We start from the raw sequence: 13,590 nt of genomic DNA, 5'->3' as shown, positions 1-13,590 counted from the left end.
GCCCTCCAGGAGCAGGTAGTGGGTTAGTAGAAACCAGTTCCTTTTGGAGCGTGGATACTCCCCGAGCAGTTCCCCTCCTGCTCTGGCTGCTTCCTCTCACAGGCACACACACACTCTCAGCTCCTGCTGTCCCCTAGAGATAGGAGATAGGAGCTTACTCTAAGTACTCCTGGGGTCAGATTTGCTTTCAGAGCTGGAAGGGTCAGGTTGACCCTGCATAAGAGCCCGATGAGGTGTGTGGCCTGGTGCTCAGAGGACTGTGAGTCCTTGGGGGTGAGCCGAGGCCTGTGTCAGAGTCAGATCCTGGTCAGATCCAAGTGCACTTAGGAGATCAAGACTGGGTGGCATCATTGGGGGTGATCAGGATCAGGATCAGGGAGTGAGAGGGAGCTGCAGGAGGAGCACTGGGGCAAAGACTGGAAACCTAAGTGCCAGGACCCTGCCCAGTGGGATGTCAGCCCACCTACAGGGCCCAGCATTTACAAATGAGACTCTCCTTATTTGAGCAGTGTGTATTTTGAACAAGAGAATATAGAGAGGAAAAAGTCTCCAAAGCGATCAGAAGGCTCTGCATCCACCTTACCCCACAACAGTGGGCTTTCTCTCTGAAAGCAAAGCTTCCCCTCATTATCACTAACTGTTCTAAAGCTTATGAATTTATAAGCAGATGCATTGTGTTGCTTTTTTTAACCTCTTTGCATTTCAAAAGCAGTACATTGTACACGACTTTTAGCTACTCTGCTTTTGGATGCAAGTAACAGAAAGTCCCTATTAAAATTCCAGGCTTTGTTTTCTGTGACAGTACATTAAGGGAGGTGGTCCTGGCAGGTTGCAGGGCAGTCCAGGACGTGTTCGAGCACACGGAGCTTCCTTTGGAAGCTTGACATGCTTTCCTCAGCTCTGGGCTGTAGCCCTCTGATGTGCAAAGTATCCCTACAACATTTCCCTTCCTGTGAGGTCAGGAGCAGGGCTGGAGCGCCAGAAGACCATGTGTCTCGAATCCTGAGGAGTCGGGCCAGAGGCTCGGGCATCATGTCTTCTTCAGTTCTGTCTCGCTGTGGGAGGCAGTGGGTTGCTCCTGGCATCCACTTCCACGCGGGTTGGATTCTGCTGCAGCCTAGCAGGAAGTCTTCGGCAGAGCCTGTGAATTCCGGTGCCTGGCTCCCTGCTGCTTCCTGGCACGTGATCCTCTTTCTACCTTTTCCCCTGCAAAGCTGCCTCCTTGGCTTCCCAGGACTCCAGGCTGAGCCAAGTCCAAGGATGGGCCCACTGTGGTCCCAACACCTGTCCCTGCTGTCTCGAACTTATGACTGATGGTTGTGCTCCTCAGGGAGCAGCCCCAGTGAAGAGTGCTCAGCTGTGCCATCTTGGCCTGCCACGAGACCTCGGCTGCCAGCTGGAACATCACGCTTTTCAGGCATACACTGCTTTTGCTAGTGCTTGCTCACGCCTGCAATTCCAGTGCCAGTTGACCTCTGATTGTGTTTCTATTTGTTCCTCTCCTTATTTATAAGTCCCAGATGAAGAAGGGGAGTGATCATTTCACCTAGCCAGGAAATGATTTAGCCTCAGCCACTTCAGTGCCACCTCCCCAGTGACCATGTCTTAAGTGCCTGCCCACACTAAGGATGACAGGTACGTGGAGAGGCTATGTGTCCACTGCTGGTGGATCAATATGCAGGGATTAATAGTTTATTCATTTAAATAAGGAAAGGCCTGTGGGTGGCTTCAAGGTGAGCCTTAGAGGTCGTGCCCCCCCCATGAAGCCCACAGTCAGGTGATGGTAGCGTCATCACCACAGCAAGTGCCCTCTCGTGGTAGTAATTGACATTTAGTGGAAAGTGAGTCCCCACGCTTGAGTTACGTGAGCTCTGCTTCAGTGTTGGCTTGTGATATATTAAATCTCAGAAACTGCTAAACTAAAAATTGTTGAGGTATGGTCCGAGAGCCCCTTGGGATGTCAGGAGTTGCTTTTAGGATGATATGGGTTATAGTTCCGTATCAAAACTGTTTCTACTTTCTTTGGGGAGCAAATTAATAATTTCTACATGCAACTTATATAAATCAGTCGCCTCATCAGGGCTTCAGTGAAATCAACCCCAGCCATGCTGCTTGTTTGTGTCCATTCTGGATCTGTGGAAATTGGGGCATCGAGAATGGTGTGTACCCTGAAAAGGGACGTGTGCAGAGAGTAACATTTAGAGTTTCTCTCCTGCCATGCACGTACCCTGGTAAGACTGATGGTGAATCAGCCTATGGACTATGTGTTCGTCAGTTTCTCATGGCTGTGACCAGCTTCGAGAAGGAAAGGTTTATTTTGGCTCAAAGTTTCAGGGTTTTAAGCCAACAGTCAGCTGGTGCATTTCTTTGAGACCTGTGGGAAGACAGAAACATAAAGACAGAAGGACCTGGTGGAGAAAAGCTGATCACCTCGTGGCAACCAGGAAGCAAAATGAGCGTGAGAGACCCAGAGAGGAAGAGCAGGGCCCTGAGACAGCCCTAAGATCGCGCTGCCTCTGTCCTTTCAGTGGGGCCCCGCCTTCTGTTTTAAGTGTGGCCCTTGCCAGAGTCTCCACCAGGCTTCTTGGACTTCAGTCTCCAGACCACGAGGTGACCAAACTCTCTTCCTGTATAAAATGAAGTTCCGGTATTCCACAGGAGTGTAGCCCACTCTGCGACCACAGCCTTGGGTCCAGCAGCCCAGGTTCACTGTGAGCCTGGAGTTTTATAATAACATGACCATGGGCTTCTCAGGGGTAAAGTCAAGTTTGGAGACCTTTTGCATTTCAAATAGAGCTGAGTAGAAAGTAAGGTTTAGGTACAGTGCCTACATGAAAGCTAGTTATTTAAATGAAATATTATAGGAAAGTGGGAATGAAGCTATCACTCCCAAACAGAAATATACTAAAAAGAATGAAAGACCTGAATGGGGAGAAGCCTTCTGTCAGACAGGCATGCTTTCAGAGCGATTTCTAACCAGTCTGAGGATATTTTATTATTGCCATTGTCACATCATCAGCCAGAGCTAGCGCTTTATTCTCTCAGAGAGTATCATTCATTCATTCATTCATTCCTCAGACCTCTCTGGAGCATCTTTCTGTGCCCAGCAATGACTCGTGCAAACATGATTTCTGCCCTTGGGGAGCTCAGAGTCTCATGGGAGAAACTGAGACCAAACCACAATGATCAAGCTGTGAAGACAAATGATAGAGGTCCTAGGTCCCATCCTCTCCCTCTCTCTCTGTCTCTCTCTGTCACACACACACACACACACACACACCCTTCCATCACGCAGCTGAGCTTTGGAAAACAATCACAGTATTATCTGTACATTTTGCCTGTACGTCTGTTTATTTTAAACCACTTAACTTTGACCACACCTTTTCGAAAGCCTGTAGAGGTTTTCACTCCTACTAAGTTAAAACAGTCAGCTCAGCAGGGAACTTGGAAGAATAGCGACCCTGGGTCTTGCGATGACACCCTGGTTCTGGTGCTCAGTCAGGACTCTGTCATGTGTGCACCTGGCTTCTCAAGTTCCCAGGAGCAGCAGAGGGTCCTTGAGCTGACCGGCAGTCCCCAGTCAGCCTGGAGAAACGTCACCGGGTGTTTCTTTTTAGTGTTGCGTGGGAGAGGGAGAGGAGCTGTCTTGGAGATAAACGAGTGTGGCAGGGGACACAGGAAAGGTGTGTGAAAGAATGAGATGCACTAAGAGGCCACAGTCCCCGGTGACAGTAGCCAAGTGCTCCCCAGAACCCGGGAAGCTGAACTGTACTGTGTGTCCTTGCAGGAAGCCCATCCGGGAGCCCACATTTTAGCCATCCACGCCACACTCCTGTTTCCATCTTCATGTCGCTGCCTTCCCATCCTGGGTGTGCAACTGACACAGGCACTGATTCCCCACTCAGAGCTGTGGCCTCTGTGACCCCTCCCCCATGCCCTGTGTTCTGAAAAGAGCCCCTGTCCTCCATCCTGCAAGCTGTCCGTCTAGCGACAGCCGTGTCCCAGCAGCAATCCCTGGGCAGCGCAGCTCGGTTCACACTCTTACATGAAGGAGACGGCAGAGCGATCTGTGGCAGCACAGCCCTGTGTCCCTCCCAGCCGCAGGGAAGTTACTATTTTTATCTCAGAGCTCAGAGCAATCATTTGCCTTTCTTCTGGCAGCTGAACTCAACTTTTCCTAGGTAGTATAATCAGTTTCTCCAGTTTATTTCCATAATTTTCAAGCATCCAAAGACTCATACAATTAAACCCCCATTCTGTGCCCCGATCTCCCATTTCCCCAATTGCTTCCTCTCTCTCTCCCCCTGTACTCCTTTTGTCCCCATCCTTTTTTTCTCTTTGGGTCTATGCTCACTTTTGGGGATGAACTATTTGAAAGCAAATTATAGTCACTGCAACAGTTCCCTTCTGACTACTGGAGCACAGATCTCCCTGGAGTGAGCTGTTTTCCTATACCCCTGGGATATCAGCGTGCCCCTGATGTGCAGAGCAATGCTGTGACATCATCCCACACGCAGTCTGTGTCCCCTTGCTCGCTTCTAGCTCTTGCTGAGGTTCAGGCATTTCAGGTGACTGTGAGCACTTCTTGCTTCTTGCCAACCCTCTGCTCCATTTTCTATCTGTCACCACAGTCTTTCTCAAAGAGTTCACGTGGCATTCCTGCACGCTAGCCTCTGACTGATCTGCTTTCTCATACTCCATTCCTGCTGCTTCCTGTAAATCAGAATACAGTCTCAGTGTGTGATTAGAATTAATCTAAACAACCGTGGGAAGAATATCGGAGGTGATGCTGAGGACTTGTCCCTGTGTCCCATTGAGGGGCACATGATGCTATGCATGGCACAAGTTTGATTGTTTTGGCTAAGGCTGTGACTCCCAGATCCTTGCAATGTGTCTGTAGAGGGGTTTTGTTGGGTTGTGTGTGGTTTTACAGTGGATGAATAACTGCAGGAAAGATTTTGAGATTGTGTAGATTCCCTATTACAATATTTTGTGCAACTGTTGTAGACATAGCTGTGTGACTTTATTATATTGGGAATGCAAAATGATGTTTTATCTCTGTAATCTTTTCTACATCTATCAGGCGAGGATCTGTAAGGGAAGGTCATTGTTTCTCCTGATCCCTCCATCTCTTTTCATTTCTCTATCACACATGAATTAGGAATTATAAATTCATGACTTTACAAACACATATGCTATAAACACGGCCCATCATCCCTCTTCCTGGATGCTCTCATTGTCCTGGATGTCACTGGTGGTGGCCTCTCCAGCTGGGCCCTGTGTCCCTTGGATGTGACTCCCCATTTTTGAGTATCACCTTGTTTTGGGGTACAGATTTTCCTGGGCTTATCTTGTGCTTTCTCTGACCCAGGACTGAACTCACCCATCTCTCCAGAGAGCCTAGGTTTCCCTGGAGGGGGCGGTGTTGAGAACCCCACATCTGGGTTCTCGCGCACTCATTTCGAGGAGCCTTCTTGGTGAGCACACATCAAGATGTCCGCAATATTAAGGAGTTCTCAGTAGTGTTTCGTGCTCATGTTTCATTGCATATTTCTTACCTTTAGTTTCTCATTTTTTATAGAACGCATCGTGAATTTGTGCACCATCCTTGCACAGAAACCATGCCAATCTTCTCTGCATCATTCCGATTTTAGTATATGTGCTGCCAAAGTGATAAAGTTTCTGTTTTCATCTTTTGTTTTATGGAGAAAACTTTTCTTCCTAAATAGATTAATATATTTACATATTTGATTTATATAAAACAAAATAAAACTGCTTTAGAATTACAGTGACATAAGGCTGTCACTGCTTTTATATCAGCAGCACAGCATCTGATATAAAAAAAAATAGAATTACAGCGATGTGTCAGTCAGAATCACAGAAAAAGGTTTCACTATAAGAAATCGGTTTACGCACTTATGGGACTGAAAACCCCAAGACCAGCAGCTGGCAGGCTGGAGACATGGAGCCAAGAGGGCACTGAAGGCTGGCACCAGGAGAGCCAGGAAGGTGGCTGCTTCTGTCTGGGGAGACATGAGAAAGGGGAGAGGTCAACACCACTGAACAGCGGTCAGACAGGCAGGAGGACTTCCTGGAGGCAGTCAAGGTTAGCCTTCTTCTTCTGCTCGGACTTCAGCTGATTATGCAAGGCCACAGACCCAGCTGAGGCCCTCAGCTTCGTTCCGTCCACTGAGTCCCGTGTTGATCTCCTCCAGAAACACCCTCATGGACACACTGGGGAGAACAGTTGGGGAAGTGCCTGGACAATAGGTAGCTGAGTCAGGTGGTCCTGCAAAATGAACCCTGACCTGTGTTTCTGCCACTACTATCTCCAAAGCCAGATGGCAAAGTTTCGGCTTTCTTTACTATTGTTTTAGCCCGAGAATATGTTTGCATGATAGACATATGAAGAGAATTACCTAGAATCAAAAGTTACTTAAAATCAAGTTACTTGAAGTATATCTTTCCTTTGTGTCATTGTTTCTATCAATTTAACTTATATTTGCTTTTTTTGGCTTCTGTTCATATTAGAAATTTTAGAGGCCAAAAACTATTTTGGTTTAAATTTGCTTTTTGAATATGTAAAACATTTATGTGTTTCAGTGATCAAAACAATATAAAAACCATACAGCAGTCACCTTTCACAGACTGTTTTACTCTAGTTTCAGTTACCTGTAGTGAACTACAGTCCAAAAGTAGGAAAAGAAAGATTCCAAAAATAATTCATAATTTTGCGTTGTGTTCTGGGTAGCAGAATAAGGTGTCAGGTCATCTTGCTCCATTCTGCCCAGGACGCGAATCACCTCTTGGCCCAGCACACCCACGCTGTATGCGATACACACCCCGAGTCCCTTAATCGTGTCAGTTATCAGACTGACCGACGAGGCAGAGTGACCTCCTGTAGTGGCCTGTCACAATGCCCATGTCATTCTCACCATGCAAGCATGGTACCACCTTACAGCACCACAAGAGCAAGGTGAGTGCAGTGGAATAGATATTTTGAGAGAAAGGAACCACATCCACACAGTCTTGATTACAGTGACTGCTATCATTATTCTACTTCAGTTATAGTTTTAAGCTCTACCACACCTAATTTATAGAGCTAACTTTACTGTAGGCGTATATGTGCAGAGAACAGATGTTGTATGTAAATATTTTGGTAATTCATATAGTCAGATAACATACAACTTGAGGAGACAACTTGAGGATTTGGGGACCCACTGGAGTCCTAAACTATATAACCAGAGATAAGAGAGGAATATTGAATTCTTAGGAGTCTCACTGATTCTCCCTCCTCACCCCGTCTCTACCCACTCATGAATTCCAAGCTTATCATTCCTGTGTTCCTTTTGGCAAAAATAAGAAAACATGCTATGTTCTATATGCCGAGAGTTTCTAATTGAACCCTCTTTCTTTTTCACCATGACAGTAGTCCAAGTTCACTGCAGATATTGCACAAAATACCAAAAACATTTTGTGCTAAACAGCACAAAAACATTTTGGACACACATTGATTGATAAATTCTTGTTACCAGTTAAATATTCAAATGATTGTGTTGGAGTTTGGTTCACTGGAATTGTCTTTAGTATTTTTAGTGCTACAGATATTTTGATTTACATATAATTATTATTCCTATTTTAGTAAAGACACTTCCACTTGAAGTTTGGTATTTCAAATATCTGGGAGAATAGAATATAGGAAACCATGAGACACTCTGTCTACTTCACAGAAAAGGCAGCCCAGAGAGACCACGCCTCAGCCCCCCCAGCTCCCCAGTTCCAGGGGGTGGGGAGTGCTTATGTCATAGCCAGGGTGTCGTCTCCCAGCCGGCTCCTGCAGGAGAGCAGCACACTTTGCCAACACCACAGTCCAGAGCATTGCAGTGGTCCCTGTAGCCCGAGGCACTGCACCCTTTCAACCAGTCACAGGGCTCAGGCTAAATATGACATCCTGATTGAGAGGTATGAGAGAGGGGTGTGTTTGAAGGAATTGATCAGAAAATGGCAATAGGATTGAACTGGCTTTTTAAATAAACACCTTCCCTGTTTCATATGATAGAAGTGTTTTCACGTGAATCATTTCAAGTGGTGGCTAGAGTGACTCTAAAAAGGAGGGCAGTCCAACACAAAAGCTTTTGAGGAACATGCTTAATCTGTAGCACCAACAGTCGCCAGCTTCTTAACATTCAATGGTCTTTGGATACATCACACCCCTCTAATACATAAGCACTGGGGCGGTAGTTCTGACCAGGCCCCAGAAGTCTGCATGTTAGCCAAGTATCTGGATTGCACCAAAAGGATTTCCTGGACCACACCTTGAGAACTGCTGTTTAGGGACTCGAACTGTCCTACAGCCCAAGGACCCACTGCCTCGAGTGATCACCACAGGGATAGGAGCAGGTGTAGAAGGCACTGCATTTGCTTCTGTGCATGCAAAGTCTTTCTATCTCTTCTTATCCTGCGTGTGTACTGAGGACAAGAAAGTTGGGGACAAGCCAGTGAGCTGCTGAGTCAGATTTTGGCCCAAATGGCTTATCACACTATTCTTCATTGATTTAAACAGATGAACAAATATGTAACATTTTCATTTAGACCATAAGTGGTTCCTAACCAACTGTAGAGCTGCTGTTATACAATTATAAAATTCAAACCATGTTTTCTGTTTTTCCGGGAGGATGAGGAGAAGTGGCCTGCACACATGCCTGAATGGGTCTTAACCCCTGGACTTGTGAGTCAGGACCTAGCCCACCTCTCAGGAGCAGCCCAGTTCTTCACATTCTCCAAGACAGTTTCCTCTTTATAGATGAGAGGGAAGATGATTTTGCCTTCATCCCAAGATTCTCGATACAATTACAAGATAATTACATGTAAAGTGACTGGTATACAGCAAGCCTTTATTTTATCATCATGTAAGGGACTGGCTATTTAAGTATAATTCCTAATGCCTAGAAAGATTATTGTCACTTTGCATGCCCTTGGAAAAGTCTGGATATCTCAAGAGATAGTAAAGAATCTGAAATCCTTTATATCTTGACCCATTTTTTCCCTTTCCCTGGTCCCCTGGAACTCTGTGGTTCAATGTCAAGGAAAAACCCCAAGGTCAGATGCAAAGGACTTCAAAGGGTCAAGTGATTTTCTTCTGCACCGTGAGTAATCTCTACCAGCTTTCCTCTGGGTCAAGGCTGGGAGGTCAAAGGTTGTGATGTTGGGCAGGGCAGTGTGACCTATTCAGGAGCCTCTCTCCTGACTTTGACCTTGTCATCTCCATCTGTGCTTCGATTGCTGGCCCTCCCAATTAGGAGAATAATACTTGTCTACCTCTTACAGAAAGATACTGTAGGAATGGATGGAGAGAACAGATACCAGCATGGTCACCAGGGCTTGGCGGATCCTCCCACACTGTTCCGCCCTTGGCCAGATATTAGAGCATTGTTCCCATTACAGATGGGGAAAGAATGTTCCTGCTCTCAAAACCATTCTTTGAAGTGTGAACAAGACATATCAGCACTGATAAGCCACACCTCTTTGTCACTCCTTGGCTGCCAAGGTTGCACTGAATTTGTATTTCCACTGCTTATTGATTTCTGGACTTCTTTCCTGCATCAGTTATCTCCTTCCCATCTTCCCATAGTTATTTGTCTTCAATGGCTCTGCTCTCTAATGCTTAGATTTGCACCTTGTTCTAAATCAAACATTTCCTGGAGTGGTTTCCAGATTAGCACTCATCTCAGCCCTGGACTTCATACTTTTATAGTTCTCGCAAGCTGCTAAACCCTTTTCTTCACATGCACATTGTATTAATCAGTTTCTTGTCACCGGGACAAAATACTCAACAGTTGCACTGTAAAGGAGACCAGGTTCATTTTGACTCGCACTTTCAAGCAGAAGTGGTTTGGAAGAAGAGAGCTGCTCATATCATGGTGGCAAGGAAGCAGAGAGAGAAGGGTGGAGCTAGGAACAAGAATACATCTGTCTAAAGCATCCCTCCTCGGTGGTCTGCCCTCTTGACCAGGCTGCACCTCTGAACATGAAACTTTGGGGAACATTTTAGCACTAAACCACAACACCTTGGTCTGCATTTTGCGATTTAATTTTGTATTCATCCCTTGATTTAGTAATTGCTTAAGAAAGACTGACAATTAGCACACCCACTGGACACATTTCCATCAGCCTCCTTAGCATCATTTTGATCTCTGGGGTCCCTTGGTTTCTGCAACTGTGCACCATCCTGCCCTCTCTCTTTTCTGTTCATCTGTCCTCTTTCCCTTAGAATCATATAACAGTAAATGTCATCTGTCAAGGTTTTTTAAAAATCATTTTCTCTTTCTCTCGTTCATCCCTTGACGATGTCATTTTCTTTTATAATTTCAGATCTGTGCTAAATCAGTTATGAGTTATCTCAAGTTATAACAAGTTTTCAAATTCATGTAGAACTCATATGTTAAAGTTTAGACCCCTATTTGCCACTGCCAATTTGGATATTGTGCTTGGGCTGTCAAAAGCAGTATCTCTTAGAGTCACTCTTCCCTGGAGACCAGCTCCTCTGCTGGTTCCAGATTAATCCTATACCGCCACTCTCTTTCACCTGCTTTTCATCATTTGCCAGGAGCAATTAATGTTTCCTTCATAATGTCTCCTGTCCTTGTTTTTTTTTTTAAAGCACTGCTTTAAATTAGGAATGTTCCCCAGAAGCCTTGTGCATTCATAGGCAGGGCTTTTTGCAGGTAGCTGAAGCAGGGAGTAGTATAGCTGATTTGCTATCAGGAGATGTCCGGTCAGACAAGATCGGTCACTGAGGGCATGATGTGGAAGAGTTTGTCTCCCTACACCTCTCTTCTCTTCTGCCTCTGACTGCTGACCACCATGATATGAGCATCTCTCCTCTGCCCGGGATCTTCCACCATGCTATTTCTGGTCCAGACATGGACTGAAACTTCTAAAACTGTGAATCAAATAAACTTCTGGGTGTTGGGCCTTGTGTCTCAGGGATGAACATCATTAAGGCAGATTTTATACCACGAGTGGGGTCATTGCTGTGACTACCTAACCACGTGGTTTAGCAGCCTTTGGAACTGGTTTGTGGGAGGAGTTTGGTAAGGTTTAGAGATGCTGGCCAGAGAAGCCCTAAGACACTGTGAACTGAGCTTTATGCAAAATTGTGGTAGGAACACAGAGGGACAGAATACTGAAAAAAATGCAAGTGGTAAAACCAGGTTCAGGCTGCAACTGAGAACAAGGATTCTATAGGTTGTTGGACTTGAGACTCATGTACCCATGTCATGTTCTGACAAAAATGTGCCAACATTTTTCTTATGTCCTAAGTTTGAGGGAGACTGAGCAGAGCCTCAGACTAATTATTCAGGCAGAAAAGAATTTTAAGGCAGCCAAGCATTCACACTGAGTTATGAACATTAGTGTGGGCTTTTAGCTAGCTCAACATTGAGAATCAAGAGCAAATGGTGCAGCTGATCAAATTTAAAAGTTTTGAGTTTCACCAGAAAGGAAGCACCTATAGAACTAAAACTTGTAAAATTCTGGCCCAAGATAGGGTGGTTCCTGTAAAGATTATCATTAAAAAGAAGCCAAAGCACCAGGGGTTTAGCTCAGTGGCATAAGCACCTTCCTGAAAGAACAAGGTTATGAGTTCAATTCCTGGCACAAAAAAAAAAAAATTAAAAAAAAGGAAGTCAAGTACTTTGCACCAGAACAATAGGAAAGATGCCTTGAGAGCATCCCAGGAATCAACAAGACTCCAACTTCATAGGCTCAAAGGTTCACAAGTAAAAGACTTTGCTTTGAGAAAAGGGCACCTTGCTCATGAACTGGTTACCTGGGATTTGTTTCATGGTATGCAGTCATCCAAGTACTCAGAGGCCACCACAGGCAGATTCAAGGGGGTCTGGTTACTGCTAGAGAAGGTGGCACATCGTGCTATACCCAGGTGCTGATTTCACAGGCATACAGAATGCAAGAGTTGTAGGGTCAGGGAAGCTTCCAGAATGATTTCAGAAGAAGCCTGGGAAGGAAGGGTCTGTCCCTGAAAGAGAAGTGTACAAAGCTATGAGAGTGAAGCCAAAGGTGTAGTGGAGGTGCCAGGAATTTGGAAAAACCAGGAAAGCAGAATATTCACAGGCAGTGAGCCAAGCCACCCCTAAAGAGGACAATGAGTGTTTCAAGCAGTGACGCCATAGGGCCATGGCTGCCCAAGTTGCTTGGAATTCACATCTTTGCACCAGATGCTGGATATAGGGATACAGGATTTAAATGTTTGCCCTGTGGGGTTTCAGTCTTGTTTTGATCTCATTGCTTTCTACCCCCATTCCTCCCATTTGGAATGAGAATGTTTACCTGTGCCTTTGTATGTCAGTATTGTTTAACTTTCATTTTGAATTTTACAGGGGCTCAAAGCTAAGAGTTTGCTATGAGTCTCATAGGAGATTTTGGACTTAGGCTTTTTAGCAATGCTGGAATGGTTAAGACTTCAGTGACTTTTAGAGAAAAACTATATGCATTTTGCATGGAGAGACAAGTAAGTTTTTGGGGGGCTGGAGAAGAATGTTATGGTATAGATCAAGGGTTATCTTCCAAGGCCTCGTGTTGCTCCCAGGCGGGGATTTTTAAGGTGACTGGATCATGGGATTGCTGCAGCTGACTTGGCCATTGGAGCCATGGCATACAGGGTTATATATCCATTCCCATCTCCTTGTTCTCTTCCCACTTCCTGGCCACCATGATGTGAGCAGTTTTTCCCATCTCTGCCTTTCCACTACTGTGTTTAAGCTTTCTAACCATGGAATGAAGCTTCTGAAATGAGAAACAAAATAAACCCTTCATGTAAATTGTAGGTGCTGGGTATTGTGTCTTACTGATGAAGACAGTGACTAAGGCAGCTCCCCTGACCAGGCACTTTTGTTTGACTTGAGCAGTTCTAGAAGTCTCCCCACTCTGAAGCTGAAGACAGAGCCCGTGCTTCATGTGTATATGTCTGAGCTACCTTCCTAGCTCTTTTGAAATATTTTACTTTGGGATAGGGTGACTTCCAGTTTGTATTCTTCTGAGTAGCTGGAGTTATAGGAACGTGTCACCCTGGCCTCCAATAGCCTCATCCTCTTTCCTGCAAGTATCTCTCTCAACCTCTTCTGTATATCGTTTCTTGATTGATATTAACATTATTGGTTCATAAATCTCATCACTATAGACTGGTGTGGTGGTGCATGCCTACAATCTCAGCACTTGGGAGGCTGAGGCAGGGAGATCATGGCAAATTTGAAACCAGTGTTGGCTACAAAGTGATTTCAAGGCCAGCCTGAACTGGGTAGTGAAACCCTATGTAAAAAAAATAAATCCACAAACAAATCTCATTACCAATTACTTTGAGTTTGATCGCCTTAGGGGGACATTCAAGGTTTTTCCAAGTCATCTAGCCTATCTCAGGTTGACTCTTCAGACTAGCTAAGTTGTTCCCTTCTTACTCATCAAGATATTCCCTGATAATTCTTCCTTCATTGGACAATGAGTTATTGAATGTCTCTTAGCAGCGTGACTTTAGATGCTAAGAATATATGATAAGGAGCAAGAAAGATAAAATTA

General features: G+C 45.2%; 1 non-coding gene across 1 annotated transcript; it reads right to left on the bottom strand.

The window, feature by feature from the left end:
• Nucleotides 1-5,571: 5,571 nt before the first annotated feature.
• LOC111756448 (U6 spliceosomal RNA) lies at nucleotides 5,572-5,674 on the bottom strand. The gene has a single exon (XR_002790939.1). It is a non-coding gene; the product is annotated as a U6 spliceosomal RNA (small nuclear RNA).
• Between the last annotated feature and the right edge of the window lie 7,916 nt (nucleotides 5,675-13,590).

This window comes from Cavia porcellus, unplaced genomic scaffold, assembly GCF_034190915.1.
Source record: "Cavia porcellus strain 051 isolate PalLab524CR breed Dunkin Hartley unplaced genomic scaffold, mCavPor4.1 scaffold_7, whole genome shotgun sequence".
Classification (NCBI taxonomy): Eukaryota; Metazoa; Chordata; class Mammalia; order Rodentia; family Caviidae; genus Cavia; species Cavia porcellus.
This window is presented reverse-complemented; position numbering and strand designations above follow the sequence as displayed.